Source organism: Toxorhynchites rutilus, chromosome 2 (assembly GCF_029784135.1).
Source record: "Toxorhynchites rutilus septentrionalis strain SRP chromosome 2, ASM2978413v1, whole genome shotgun sequence".
NCBI lineage: Eukaryota > Metazoa > Arthropoda > Insecta > Diptera > Culicidae > Toxorhynchites > Toxorhynchites rutilus.
This window is the reverse complement of record NC_073745.1, coordinates 40,400,682-40,413,248: the sequence shown is the minus strand read 5'-3', so window position 1 is coordinate 40,413,248 and position 12,567 is coordinate 40,400,682. Positions and strand designations below refer to the sequence as shown.

The window sequence follows — 12,567 nt, the reverse complement described above, 5'->3', positions numbered from 1 at the left end:
TCAGAGTATACCAAATCAGATGAATACGGTGGATGATTTGAGACACAGACACTATCTGGAATCAAAAGTTGACGCACGATCATTGCTAGTCGGAAGTTGGAATGGATAAACTTTTTAAAATTTTGTTCAATCATTTAAACATAGATTTTCATTTCGTATGTTCTCAATATGTATCAGAAGAGTTTTAGTCAGGCAACAGTTGTCACAATTCACTCCTTAGTCAAAAACCAACATTAACCTTCATCTGCAATTATAACCGCCCTGTATAAGGCACTCACAAGGCTGTCCGAACTTTCCGTAACCGATCCCTATGAAACAATACGATATGATAAATCGATCAGTCACTGGTGTGAATTCGAAATTCGTATTGAATAACACCACGCAATCGTTCGAACGTCGTACGCAGAGACTCGTTTCGGCCCATTATCAAACCTTATCCTATCAGTGCATCGTTGGCAGGAAAGCAGGTAATTGAAGGGTAATGCGAGTGCGCTCATTTTCATTGCTTTCTTTTTTCCGTACCGATCACCGATCGTGTTGTTAGGTGGTTCATTACCGAGTCCGGGGGCCACACATACGGTCTCAAGTTGTAATGTTGCGATGAGTTGAATGAATTCGCTGCAACTGTGCAGGCTCAAAACGCGAACTTTGTTGTTGAATCAATAACTAATGTCTGCCATCGAGCAAAAGCTGGCAGGATTCGCAGCAGAGCAGGGAATGTGTGAGGGTGTAAGACGAAGCCCTCGTGCCAACAAGCTAAATTTTATTAACAACCCACCCGAGAGCCCCCGGTTGGTGCAAATATTGAGAATTATCGAGCTCCGAATTTGAGCGTGAAGTGAAGCCGGTTGTTTGTTGATGCTCATCATTACCGGCTGATTCGATGAACACTTCGGGGAGCCGCTTATTTGTGCTTTTTTAATATTTACGAGCCAGAAAGTCTCTAGAAGTGTCTAAACAGATGATGTAACCAGCGATGGTAATGTTTTATAATAGATGCTGCCGATTCGCGGAGACCTTCACGACCGGTAAATTCGGTTTGTGTGTGAGAGAGAGAGAGAGAGAGAACAACCATGGATGCAGAAATCTTCATTACATGTCTCGTGACGTCAATGAACCACACAGGGTCTTGCGCGCGTGCTTCGCGTGTGTGTTGGGTACTTAATCTTGGGAGAACGTTTTCCGTTGTGCACGACTTCAGTTATCACGAAGTTTCTCAAAATCTAAGAAGTTGAGAATACTTTTTCTAGATAATTGTACTTCTTAAGCGATGGGATGGTTGCATGCAGAAGATTATGAGGTGAGAGGCAATCACACACTACAACTTAGTTGCACTACCCGCAGCAGTACGAGATAGATAAGACACTTAAAATTGGGCCATTCAAACATGCTTTCGTGCTTCACGTGTTTCATGCGTTTTCCTCAGGCGACCCACGAGTTCTTAAGTACGTGAATTATCACTTCGATGTTAACATGATGATTGCATCTTGGTAATTTCCATGCAACTATGCTGTGTTTCCACGATAAAATATGACATATGAGAAAATCGGTAGAAATAAATATTTTGAAACAAAATGATTTTTTTTTGTGATCGATCGCCCGAAATATAGCACCCAGCACCCAGAGGGCGGCTTTAGTGCCAAGGCGAAATGCGGCGAAAGGAACTGGTTTCAAATTGGTGCTGATACCCGGCTGCTCGACATAAGGAGCAGCACACACATTGGCAGCCCTCGAATGTTCGAGGTTGACCACTTTGATAGCACAGCGCGACGGTTTGTTTGGGCTAGGTTTGAATTAATTTTGTCCCACGAAACAACCTGTCTCGCTCCGTTGGGGTTCATCTAGAGCACAAAGTATGAGGCTGAGAACGCAACGAGTGACGCTGTTTTGCCAATTTTTACAAGAATCTATTTCTGACGATCACTCAGGGTCGTCCGGATTTTTGGCGAGATTCCTTTGTTTTTTGCATGATATTCATTTCTACGGTTATTTCTTTGTTATTATACCTAGGGAATAAGAATATTGCGAGTGACATGATATTCGATTTTCATTTCATTGATTCATAGATTTAGAAGAGCCAAGTTCTAAAGTCTGTTTTGACGTAGGATTACGTCTTTCGGGAACATATTGGGGTACAAATTGAAAATCGAGCACATCGTGAAAATTGTCCAATTTCAAACGCTTATTACTCAGTCATTTCATGATGGATTGATGAAATTTTCGCTTCAATCGATTTCGGCACTCCATAACAATTTTTTTTGTATTGAAGAAAACAAGTTGTCATGAAACTAACTATTGAACAATTTAAAAATTTCAACCCCTATCCTAACGAAAATACCCATATCTGATTGGTCGAAATTGACAACACATGCGGCAGGTCCCTAACAGATACATCAACACCAAGCTGCGTGGGGGAAATCGTCATTGCAAATATATGAAAGTCGGGGGCATTTTTATATTGCAAGTAATGTGAGTGATACGATTAATTCTTGCAAATAAAATTTAAATTTGGAACTTTAATGTTGGTTGCTTCGTGAAATTTCATATCAATGACCGATCGTGAATTGTGAAAAATTTAGCACAAGTGTAAGTGTAGAATTGTATATGGTAGCAGTTGTGTTAAAAATGATTTGATATATGAAACTATTCATTTCAATTTTCATAAATAAGCACACCAATGTACGTTTCCGCTCTAGAACGGGTTGTTTGGTTTAAGCTGTCTATTTTGTTGTGTTCATTTTCACCCAAGGAAAGTTTGTACGGCGAGAAAAATTGGAAAAGTAGAGAAATATTAGAAAAAGTGATTTCCCATATACTCTACATATAGTATAAGGTGTTGTTAGTCCAATTAAAATTCGCATTGGGTTGAATAAACACTCAGAAAGTAAAAATTAGAAAAGAAAATTACCTTTTCCATTTCAAATATGTTTTCTGTATATTCAAGTAATATGTTTTCACTGATGAGAAAAATTGATAATTGTGTTCGGTATTGGTAATTATCTTATATTACATTGGGGAGTTTTTTTTTTCTTTATTTTATCCATACATAACACAGGAGGTATCTCGTCAAGGATCACAAAGGGCGGTTTTCATCATATCTCGTTCCACTTCGGTATCTTTTATCTGATACACACCATCAAACGACTGTTTACCATCCTTCTGTCATCATCACTCGGTAAACACTGGTGGAGTGAACAAACAATTCCCAACAACCGAACAAAACGGCGCTTTTCAGGAAGCCATCAAATCATTATCAAAGAGTTTAACGATGTAATTCTTCAAACATATCCAAAATCAACAGATAGCCTAACGGAATCCTACGTCAACTATGCGGTCGTGTCTCGGACACAACCCTCCTGTGACTTTTAATAATATTTTATTAATAGGCTCTTTTGGTGTGAGCCCCGCGGGGCCGGGATTCCATGATTCATATTTCAAAAAGTGATTTCAAGTGATTTTACTTCTTTGCTGAGCGTTCTGGTGCCCTATGATATGCAAGTTCACCGCGGGTGAGAATTCATGCTGTAGGTGAAAGGGTTAAAGGTTGTTTGAATTTTTTTTTTGTGTATTGGATTTTATTTTCTTCACAGATACTTTACCACTACTATTAGGCTTTCGTATCGGCTTGAAAGATGACTATGTAGCATCTACAAATTGATTGGAGAGATATGATTTCACAATTAGTAATGCGTGAAGCAAGTGTGTCCTATCCGTATTCGTATTAATATGTGTTGATCTGGTTATTTTTGTTCAAAAAATTATAGAGGGTTGTGCCTAAGACACAAAAACATTGTTGACGTAGGACTACGAAATTATTTCAATAAATTGTTAGAACTTCGAATACTATTTCAGAGTGAAACGAGAGAATTAACTCTTCAGTTGAAAGTTTTTTTGTCGCTTGCAACCCATCAGAAGCCAAAGTCAACCATAGATGTACCAACCGAAACACGAGGAACTAGGTATTGTGCAGTTTTCTTACATTGAAACTCTAAAACATATACATTACAACACCGAAATAAGCGGAAAAGTAATAACCGCGCAAACGAAGCGGTATAAATACAATATACAATGAAAAGTTTAACACTTATATGTTAATGAGAATAAACTTTAAATGAAATTTTTAATATCGTTTAAAATTCGAGCCATCAATCCTCTGTTTTTGTTGTGGGGGCAATCGAGAAACCATCCCTGGTAAACATGACGTACCAAAATGTTGCCGCATGCAGATACATGTGCGCGCATGGGCTTGAATATCCGACTGAGGGAAACAACATGTCGTATGCGACATTAATTGAATGCCAGATACCTTCAGATAATAGTAGAAAATAAGCACATACACAGCGCCATACACTGGTGTAGCGATAAAAAATGAAACATCACGAGAATGACCCTTTGTGAGAGAACGTTTCTCGAACTCTCGGTAAAAGCCATCAAATGCTGTAACAGTCGTTCACCATTGGCTAAAGCGATGACTCTACCATCACTGAAATCAAATAAAACCGAATTTTCGATTCGGTTTCTATTTCTCCCTATGGGTCTGAGCTTAGGGGAGTTGGGAGGCTTGTGCTCTTTACGCACCACCAGTGTTGAAAAAAATCATCTTCGCTAAGCTCAAATGCATATATTTTCGGGCTAGGTTGCATCGAAAACCTATATATTCCAAACGAAAATCCAAATGACAGATCCAGACAACCAGTGAATATGAGCAAATGAACTTTTGTTCTTCAATATGTTTTGAAATTCATTTTTCCACCCAGTGTCATTTTCATCTTGATTATTCAAGATGCCAGAATCGAATTTCATTTTAGCCAAATGAATATCAGCTGTTGTTTACTTTTCACATGAGGCAGCTGTGTGCGGTTGGATTTTATTTATGCCGTTGTTACCGTCTCGCCAAACAAAACCCTATGCGATTTCTTGCAAAGTTCGTTTCATGGAACTCTGGCGTTTTCATTCTTTAAATGGTCCAGCCTAAATGGTCCAGCCAAGATTCAGCCTGTTTCGCACATTGTTCTGGTTGCTTCTTTTGACGTGGGATCACGTTCAACCGGAGCATATGGAGATGAAATGAAAACCTAAGCACAGAACATGCAGGAAAAAATGAAAGATTTCAAATGCTTATAACTCGAACATTTCCTGATAGATCGGAATCAATTGATAAGAAATATTTCTACGCATCTATCACAATGAACAAAATGTTATTTTTCATGAGATATGAGAACATTTGAATAACTGTGGAATGTCAAGCGTTATCTAAACGCCCTAACTGCTTCGTTTTGATTGGCCCGATTTACGGTTTCCCCAACATTGACTTCAAAATCAATGTACCTGGGAGAATCCGCTTCGCAAACACATGCAAATTGGAGGAACTTTTGTTCCCACCGCTACGTTCGAAGCTTTGTTTGTTTGTTCGAAAATTGCTAGACGAACCACAAACGGAGGATCTAGTCCAATAGTTTTGTGGTCAAATAGAGAAGCAGCTAATCGCCAAAGTCACGAAAGGACTGAAGAACATGCTGACAAAAATCTTCTTTTCGATCATGACTAAGGTTCCGGTCAATTATCGTAAGGCTGCCCGTGAACAAATCTGCATATACGAAACGTTCTACTGCAATCAGGACTTCAAGCAGCTGCTTCGAAATTCCTGATGGTTGTACCGATAGTTATTCTAGCATAAATTGCAATCCAACGTCGGCTTCTTGAAGGGTGTGGTTCCTTCGGAATAGCAGTTCAATAGCGACCAGAACTGGTTGGAAGGCATCAACCAATTCCTTCATCGCTGAAGCTTATCCTGTGTTTCGTTTTCAGATCGAGCAGCGATTTTTGAATTGAAGTTCGGTGGTCGTAAATCGGCACAACAATGCCAGATCTTATTTTGATTCATTCTAGGGTAATATTTCAAAGCGACATAAAGGCAAATATTATTTATGGTGTAAAAATGAAAATTTCCGAAATTACCGGTTTTTGATTGTAAAATTACCAGTAATTCGTTATTGAAAAATTGACGCGGTATTACCGGTAAAACCGGTGAACAATCCCTACTCGTGAGAACGATTTTACATAATATTGTACTTTTGAAATCTCTTGTCCTATTTTCAGTTTCGTTTGGTGACCCACCTGTATAGAAATAAGAGATGAAGTCCTACGTCAAAAATACCCATAATAAATCTAGTTTACTTTGATGACTTGGTACTTGACCCTTTAAATACAAAGGAAATAAACAAAAAAATAAAACTAGTTCATAATCTAGACACCCTAGTTTATGAACTAGTTTTATTTTTTTGTTTATTTCCTTTTGTGAAACACTACGAATATTCTTCGAATATTATTCGCAAGAGCCCGAGTTATAGAAAAACTAAACTAACAGCACTTATATTGAATATCTGATCATATTTTCAATTTTGTTCGTTAACAGCTTTGGGTTAACATGTTTAAGTATCTAGCCGTTTTTCACCATACAGAATATGCAAAATTATGACTGTGAGTTATTATCCACGACAACCCCATAGTGAAAAGATGGTAAATGTTCTCAAGATAGGCATAACATATATTTGATTCGATTCGTGACCAGCGGTAATCTTCACAAATTGAGAATTCACACTGTATTACTAGAAACTGATTCATTGTTCATAAGCCTTTTGACGATATCATTGAACATTCTTTTTTATTGATACAGTAATCCTTGAATTAAACCATCTACCAAATAGCAACTAATTCGCGTTTAACTGCAATTTTCGTGCAATCAATTTTACCAATACTATATTATAAACAAAACAGTTGCATCTTCATGTGAGAATTGCTTCCACTCTACTAACAACTCCTGACTAAAACATGTACTAGACACAAGGTTAGACCATCTGATGTAATTTGTTGCGAACAATTTAACACAATTAACAAATCAATCGCTGAGAGAGCGAGCAGCAAAAACTGAAATTAACTAATGTAGAACTGCATATGTTTTAATCGATCAATGCTACATATAAATCATGCCTAATAATACACATAGGAGCACATTTATTTCTGCTGTTCTCTGTATCCACATTGGCCGAATGCCGCGAGCGCTGTTGCTACTGTTTTCAAGTGCACCGAAAGTCCCTAAAACGAATCACGCACCGCCGGATTTTATATTTAGAAACACACGAGCGCTAAATGCAACCCTTTCAAACACTCGAGAGCGCTTAGCGCTCCGTTGGACCCCTATAATCATCACCTCCAATATTGAAGATGCGCTTGGTGGCGAAGCAGCAAAAACGATGCCCGAAGCAATCTCTATGAGAATTACGATGCAATTAGTACGTTGATGATAATACTAACCTTCAGAAAGTATGTTGTTGCAGCGAATGGGGGGATGATTCTGTTCATAAACAATTTAACAGCGAGTAGTGTCGAAAAATTGTTCCACAGGCTGGATGCTGCTGGGGGGAAATCCCACCGGAATTCTCAACTGACAAGTCGCACACATAACATCTTGTTTTTCTATAAGGAAAACTATTTCGTTCATTCGTAGCAAAACAACAAATCACATTCTCTTTTTTCGATATACAGTTTCACTCATACCGCGATCTCGCTGTTAAATGACCTCCAATTCCTTCATTCTCCTTCCGCTCGCCGCAAAAAGGATTCAAACATATCGAAATTCAAAGCTAGATTACAGCCATAAATGACAATCCGAAGAAAGTGAGATGAATCAATTCCGATGGATAATAGATGCAACTTTAACCCGTTTCCGTGACGTTTTATTTTTCTACTCGGGTCGTCCGTCGCCAGTCACACACATATGAACATTGCAGGAGAGCAACAGCAGCAGCAGCATCAACACTCGGAGAGAACAGGTTGACACTTCGCCAATCAACAGATAAAGGTGAATACATTTGTTTTACATTCCATCAAACACACGTCGTTGTCACATGCCACTAACAGACACTCTCAAGCCCAGGCGAACGTTGCGGGATGAAACTATTATGCGTTAACCAAATTTCACTTTTATTGCAGGTCTTGGTCGTTCTTTCTACTGGCGTAGTTGTGGGAAACACTATTTTTCGTCGAACGTCACGTCTCTCTCGCAAGAGGAAGAAAAAAACCAGCTGGGAACTTCGCGTCGACAACAAGCAAAGAAAGAGTCACTGCACTGCCACACATTGATCATATGAATAACGACTACAACAACAACAACAACAACAGCACACGCAGGTTTTGATAATATCCCCGGAACGAAAGTGTGGAAAATACAACTTTCGCAAATACAGCGAATGAAAAACGCGCCTTTTTAATTAGGTATCGATAGAAGGCAGAAACATATCGGTGGAAGAGAAGTAGCAGAAAAAATGAAAACACTGCACTCATGCGAGCACTAACAACACTAAATGTTGAACAACAAAACATAAAAATTGCGCAGACCGACTAATAATAATGCATAAATCCTACACTAACATATAATTTCGTCGAAAGACTTCGCCAGCGCCGCGTACAGAAGCGACGAACCTTCGCGCACGGAGTGTGTAACGAACACTAAGTTGGCGGCCGGATTGGAGCCTGGCCCATAGCCACCGCGCTGCAGCGAGTGGCCCCAAGTTGCCCGCAGCCAGCTGAGAGATTGGTGGAGTGAGCGAGTGTTGTTGCTCGAAACGAGAAAGGAGTTTCGTATCATGGCAAGCGTGTGACTGAGGGAAAAAACAAGAAAATAAATAAACTCGAGGCTCACCACTACAAACTATTGAGTTCTCTCTCTCTTTCGCTGTTTGACAGCGACGGATTTTGCGGAGTGCCATGGAACCGCCAACTGTGGAGCCATCGTGCAGCCCCACGAAGAGTTGGACAGGAAAGACCGCATACACATGAACGTAACGACACGCCAATCACATCCATATCACGTTCGATACCTGGTGGACTGCTATTTCTACTCAATCGGCGGCAATAGGGTTAGGTGATCGTATGTTTTTTGGATAGTTTGATAATTTATTGAATTGAAATTTTTATAGAACTAAATTTCTCATTTTTCTGATTTTCACGAACATGTGGAGCAGCAACACCCTCTAAGCCCGATGAAGATTCACCATGGTTTTCCGGTTAATTTCGACACTTCCATAATCATCATAATCTGAGCGTTGTGTGTTACATTTATCCCATCGATTTTTGTGAGAGTTTTTATATTTCTACAATCAATTCTTCTTGGTTTCTAGCTTTACACCCAAAATTAGTTTTTAGCACATGTTTTGGCATCCCGATATTACATTAAATGAGCTTAATAACAAAAGAAATTGTGCTACTCACCCATACTGGTATGGGATTTGTATAATATATATGCTATAGCAATAATAGAGCAATATGAGCGGGCGAAACAAGAGACACATTGCAAATAAGCACGCATTAAAGCAGTATTCCAGTCTAGAAATTTGAAAAAAAAAATTTTTTTTCGTTCATATTTCTGTAGTTTAGGCATTCAAGAATATACTCTAGAAAAGACTTATCGAAAATCATATTATTTACCGAGTTAGAGCCATTTTAGTGATGCGGTATCTAATTTGGTACGGCCATAACTATGAAGTTCAAACGCGTTTTTCTCGAAACTATTTTTTTCAAACTGGCGTACACGATATCTCAAGTTATACTGAACCCATTCATGTCGAATTTATATGAATACAATCTACATGTATCTCTCTATCGCATGAACCTCTAAAAATGATAATTTTTAGATTTTACTATTTTTTTAAAAATCGGGAAACGTAAGAAAAAACGTGGTTGATAAATGACTGTACTAAGCGTACCTGCAGGCATAAAATAGACCCCAGCCGTGGTCCTTAGCTTCCTGTTCAGTAACTCCTATCCCTACCTCTCCGTGGTGTCTGCTGGGATACGAGTAACCATAGTGAAGATCGGGTAACCAACCCCGGTGGGATCTTAGTCGTATGCTGACGGAGAAGGGGGATTATCCAAGCGTCTGTTCACCATGGAAGTGCGGCTCAAAACAGCGGCTGATCACTGTCTTCGTGCCAGCGGGGACTCTAAAAAGGGCTGTGCACGCCGGTCCTCCGGCGAGACAGGGGGTTGGTGCCGGCCCTGCAAGCCATCCGTAAAAATGAAACGCACAGGAAAATTCACGAAGAAATTCGAGACAGGACAATCGGCCAGAGCCAAGCAAAGAAATCGTACTAAAGATAGGAAACTCGTAACATGGAACTGCAAGTCTCTCAACTTCCTTGCGAGTACTCGAATTCTTTCGGAAATATTGAGACTCCGCAATATCAACATGGTAGCGCTGCAGGAGGTGTGCTGGAAAGGTTCGATGGTGCGATCGTTCCAAGGTGGGTATACCATCTACCAGAGCTGCGGCAACACACACGAGCTGGGTACAGCTTTCATCGTGATGGGGGAGATGCAAAAGCGGGTGATTGGCTGGTGGCCGATCAATGAAAGAATGTGCAGGTTGAGGATGCGAGGCCACTTCTACAATATCAGCATTATTAATGTCCACGGCCCTTATCTAGCTAGCATCGATGACGACAAGGAAGAATTCTACGCGCAGCTAGAGCGTGAATACGATCGCTGCCCAAAACATGACATCAAAATCGTCATCGGTAATTTGAACGCTCAGGTTAGCCAAGAGGAGGAGTTCAGACCAGTAATTGGTAGGTTCAGCACCCATCAGAGAACCAACGAAAACGGCCTACGACTTATCGACTTCGCTGCCTCCAAGAACATGGCCATACGTAGCACCTTCTTCCAGTACAGCTTCCAATACCGTTACACCTGGAGATCACCACAGCAAACAGAAACACAAATTGACCACGTGTTGATCGAAGGTCGGCACTTCTTGGATATCATCGACGTCAGAACCTATCGTGGCGCTAACATCGATTCAGACCACTATCTGGTGATGGTCAAACTACGTTCTAAGCTGTCAGACGTCAATAACATAAGACATCAGCGCTCACCACGGTACCACCTACGAAGACTACAGGAGCCGAGTCTTGGTAATGGTTACCATCGTATCACTAATTATGGAGACGTAGGTGCTGTGTCATTAATGAACATCATAACATGAACAGTCAAAGTACCGTCGATCTAAAAATGTCATATGACATTTCGGTTTTTTTCCGTCTTATTCATTAGCTGTTCATCTGCAACATACTCGCAGCGTCTTGAAGCTGCGTTACCAGGGCGAACTGGATGCTGCTCCCCTCGATGAATACTGGAACATCTTAAAGGGAGCAATTAGCAGCACAGCAGAGACCGTCATCGGGTATGAACAACGAGGACAACGGAACGAATGGTTTGACGACGAGTGCCGAGCGATCCTGAACGTGAAGGATGCAGAACGCGCAGCCATGCTACAACGAGTGACTCGACAAAACGTGGAACGATAAAGACTGGAGCGAAGGCAGCAAACACATCTCTTTGGGGGGAAAAGCGCCGCCTGAAAGAGAAGGAGTGTGAGGAAATGGAGCTGCTATATCGTTCTCGAGATTCGCGGAAGTTCTTCAAAAAACTCAACGCCTCGCACAAAGGCTTTGTGCCGTGGGAAAATGTGCAGGAAAAAGGAAGGAGGCATCTTGACGAACGAACGCGAGGTGATCGAAAGGCGGAGGCAGCATTACGATGAATACACAGCGCGCAGACAGGAGACCAAGACGGCTTTGAGGAAGACAACACTGGTGCAGTGACGACGACGTACAACCCCCGACGATGGGTGAAGTTGAGGAGGCCATTAATCAGCTAAGTAAGCAGCTGGTAAGGATGGCCTCGTAGCTGAGCTCTTCAAGGGAGGTCCGGGAAAACCTGTAGAGTGTATGTACCGGTTGATGGTCAGGATTTGGGACACAGAACAGCTACCGGAGAAGTGGAAGAACGGGGTAATCTGTCCCATATATAAAAAAGGTGACAAGCTGGATCGTGCCATCATAATCCTGAATGGTGTCTACAAAATTCTGTCTCAGTTCCTCTTCCGCCGTCTATCGACAATAGTAAATAGATTTGTGGGAAGTTATCAGGCCGGATGCATGCTCGGTTGCTCGACGACGGACCAGATTTTTACACTGCGGCAGATCATCCAAAAGTGCCGCGAGTATCAGGTCCTTACGCACCGCATCTTCGTTGACTTCAAGGCCGCATATGATACAATCGATCGACGACAGCTATGGCGGATCATGGACGAACACGGCTTTCCCCGAAAGCTGACAAGACTGATTCAGGCAACGATGAACGGTGTGCGGATCTCAGGTGAGCTGTCGGAATCATTTGAGATTCACGGGGGACTTCGACAAAGCGATGGACTCTCCTGTCGTACCTACTGCTCCGCAAATCCTTGATGTCCAACAAACTCCGACCCGTACGAAGTGTTCCAGGTACAAATTCTTAATTCGACCGGTTGTTCTCTATGGGCACGAAGCATGGCCGATGCTTGAAGAGGACTCACAAGCGCTTGGTGTTTTCAAACGCTGAGTGCTCAGAACAATATACGGTGGTTTACAGGAAAACTGAGTATGGAGAAGGAGAATGAACCACGAATTGGCGCAACTCTTCGGTGAACCCAGCATCCAAAAGGTCGCCAAGGCTGGACGAGTGCGATGG

General features: G+C 41.3%; 1 protein-coding gene across 6 annotated transcripts in view; it reads right to left on the bottom strand.

The window, feature by feature from the left end:
* Window positions 1-8,571, bottom strand: part of LOC129768683 (formin-J-like) — a 312,599-nt gene extending 304,028 nt beyond the window's left edge. The window contains exon 1 of one of the 6 annotated variants that reach the window (XM_055770471.1): window positions 8,431-8,571. The gene's annotated coding sequence lies outside the window, so the exon portion shown is untranslated. Of the gene's footprint in view, window positions 1-7,314; window positions 8,344-8,397 lie in introns of those variants that run through there. The other 5 variants (XM_055770472.1, XM_055770474.1, XM_055770473.1 and 2 more) reach the window with 5 other exon arrangements.
* Between the last annotated feature and the right edge of the window lie 3,996 nt (window positions 8,572-12,567).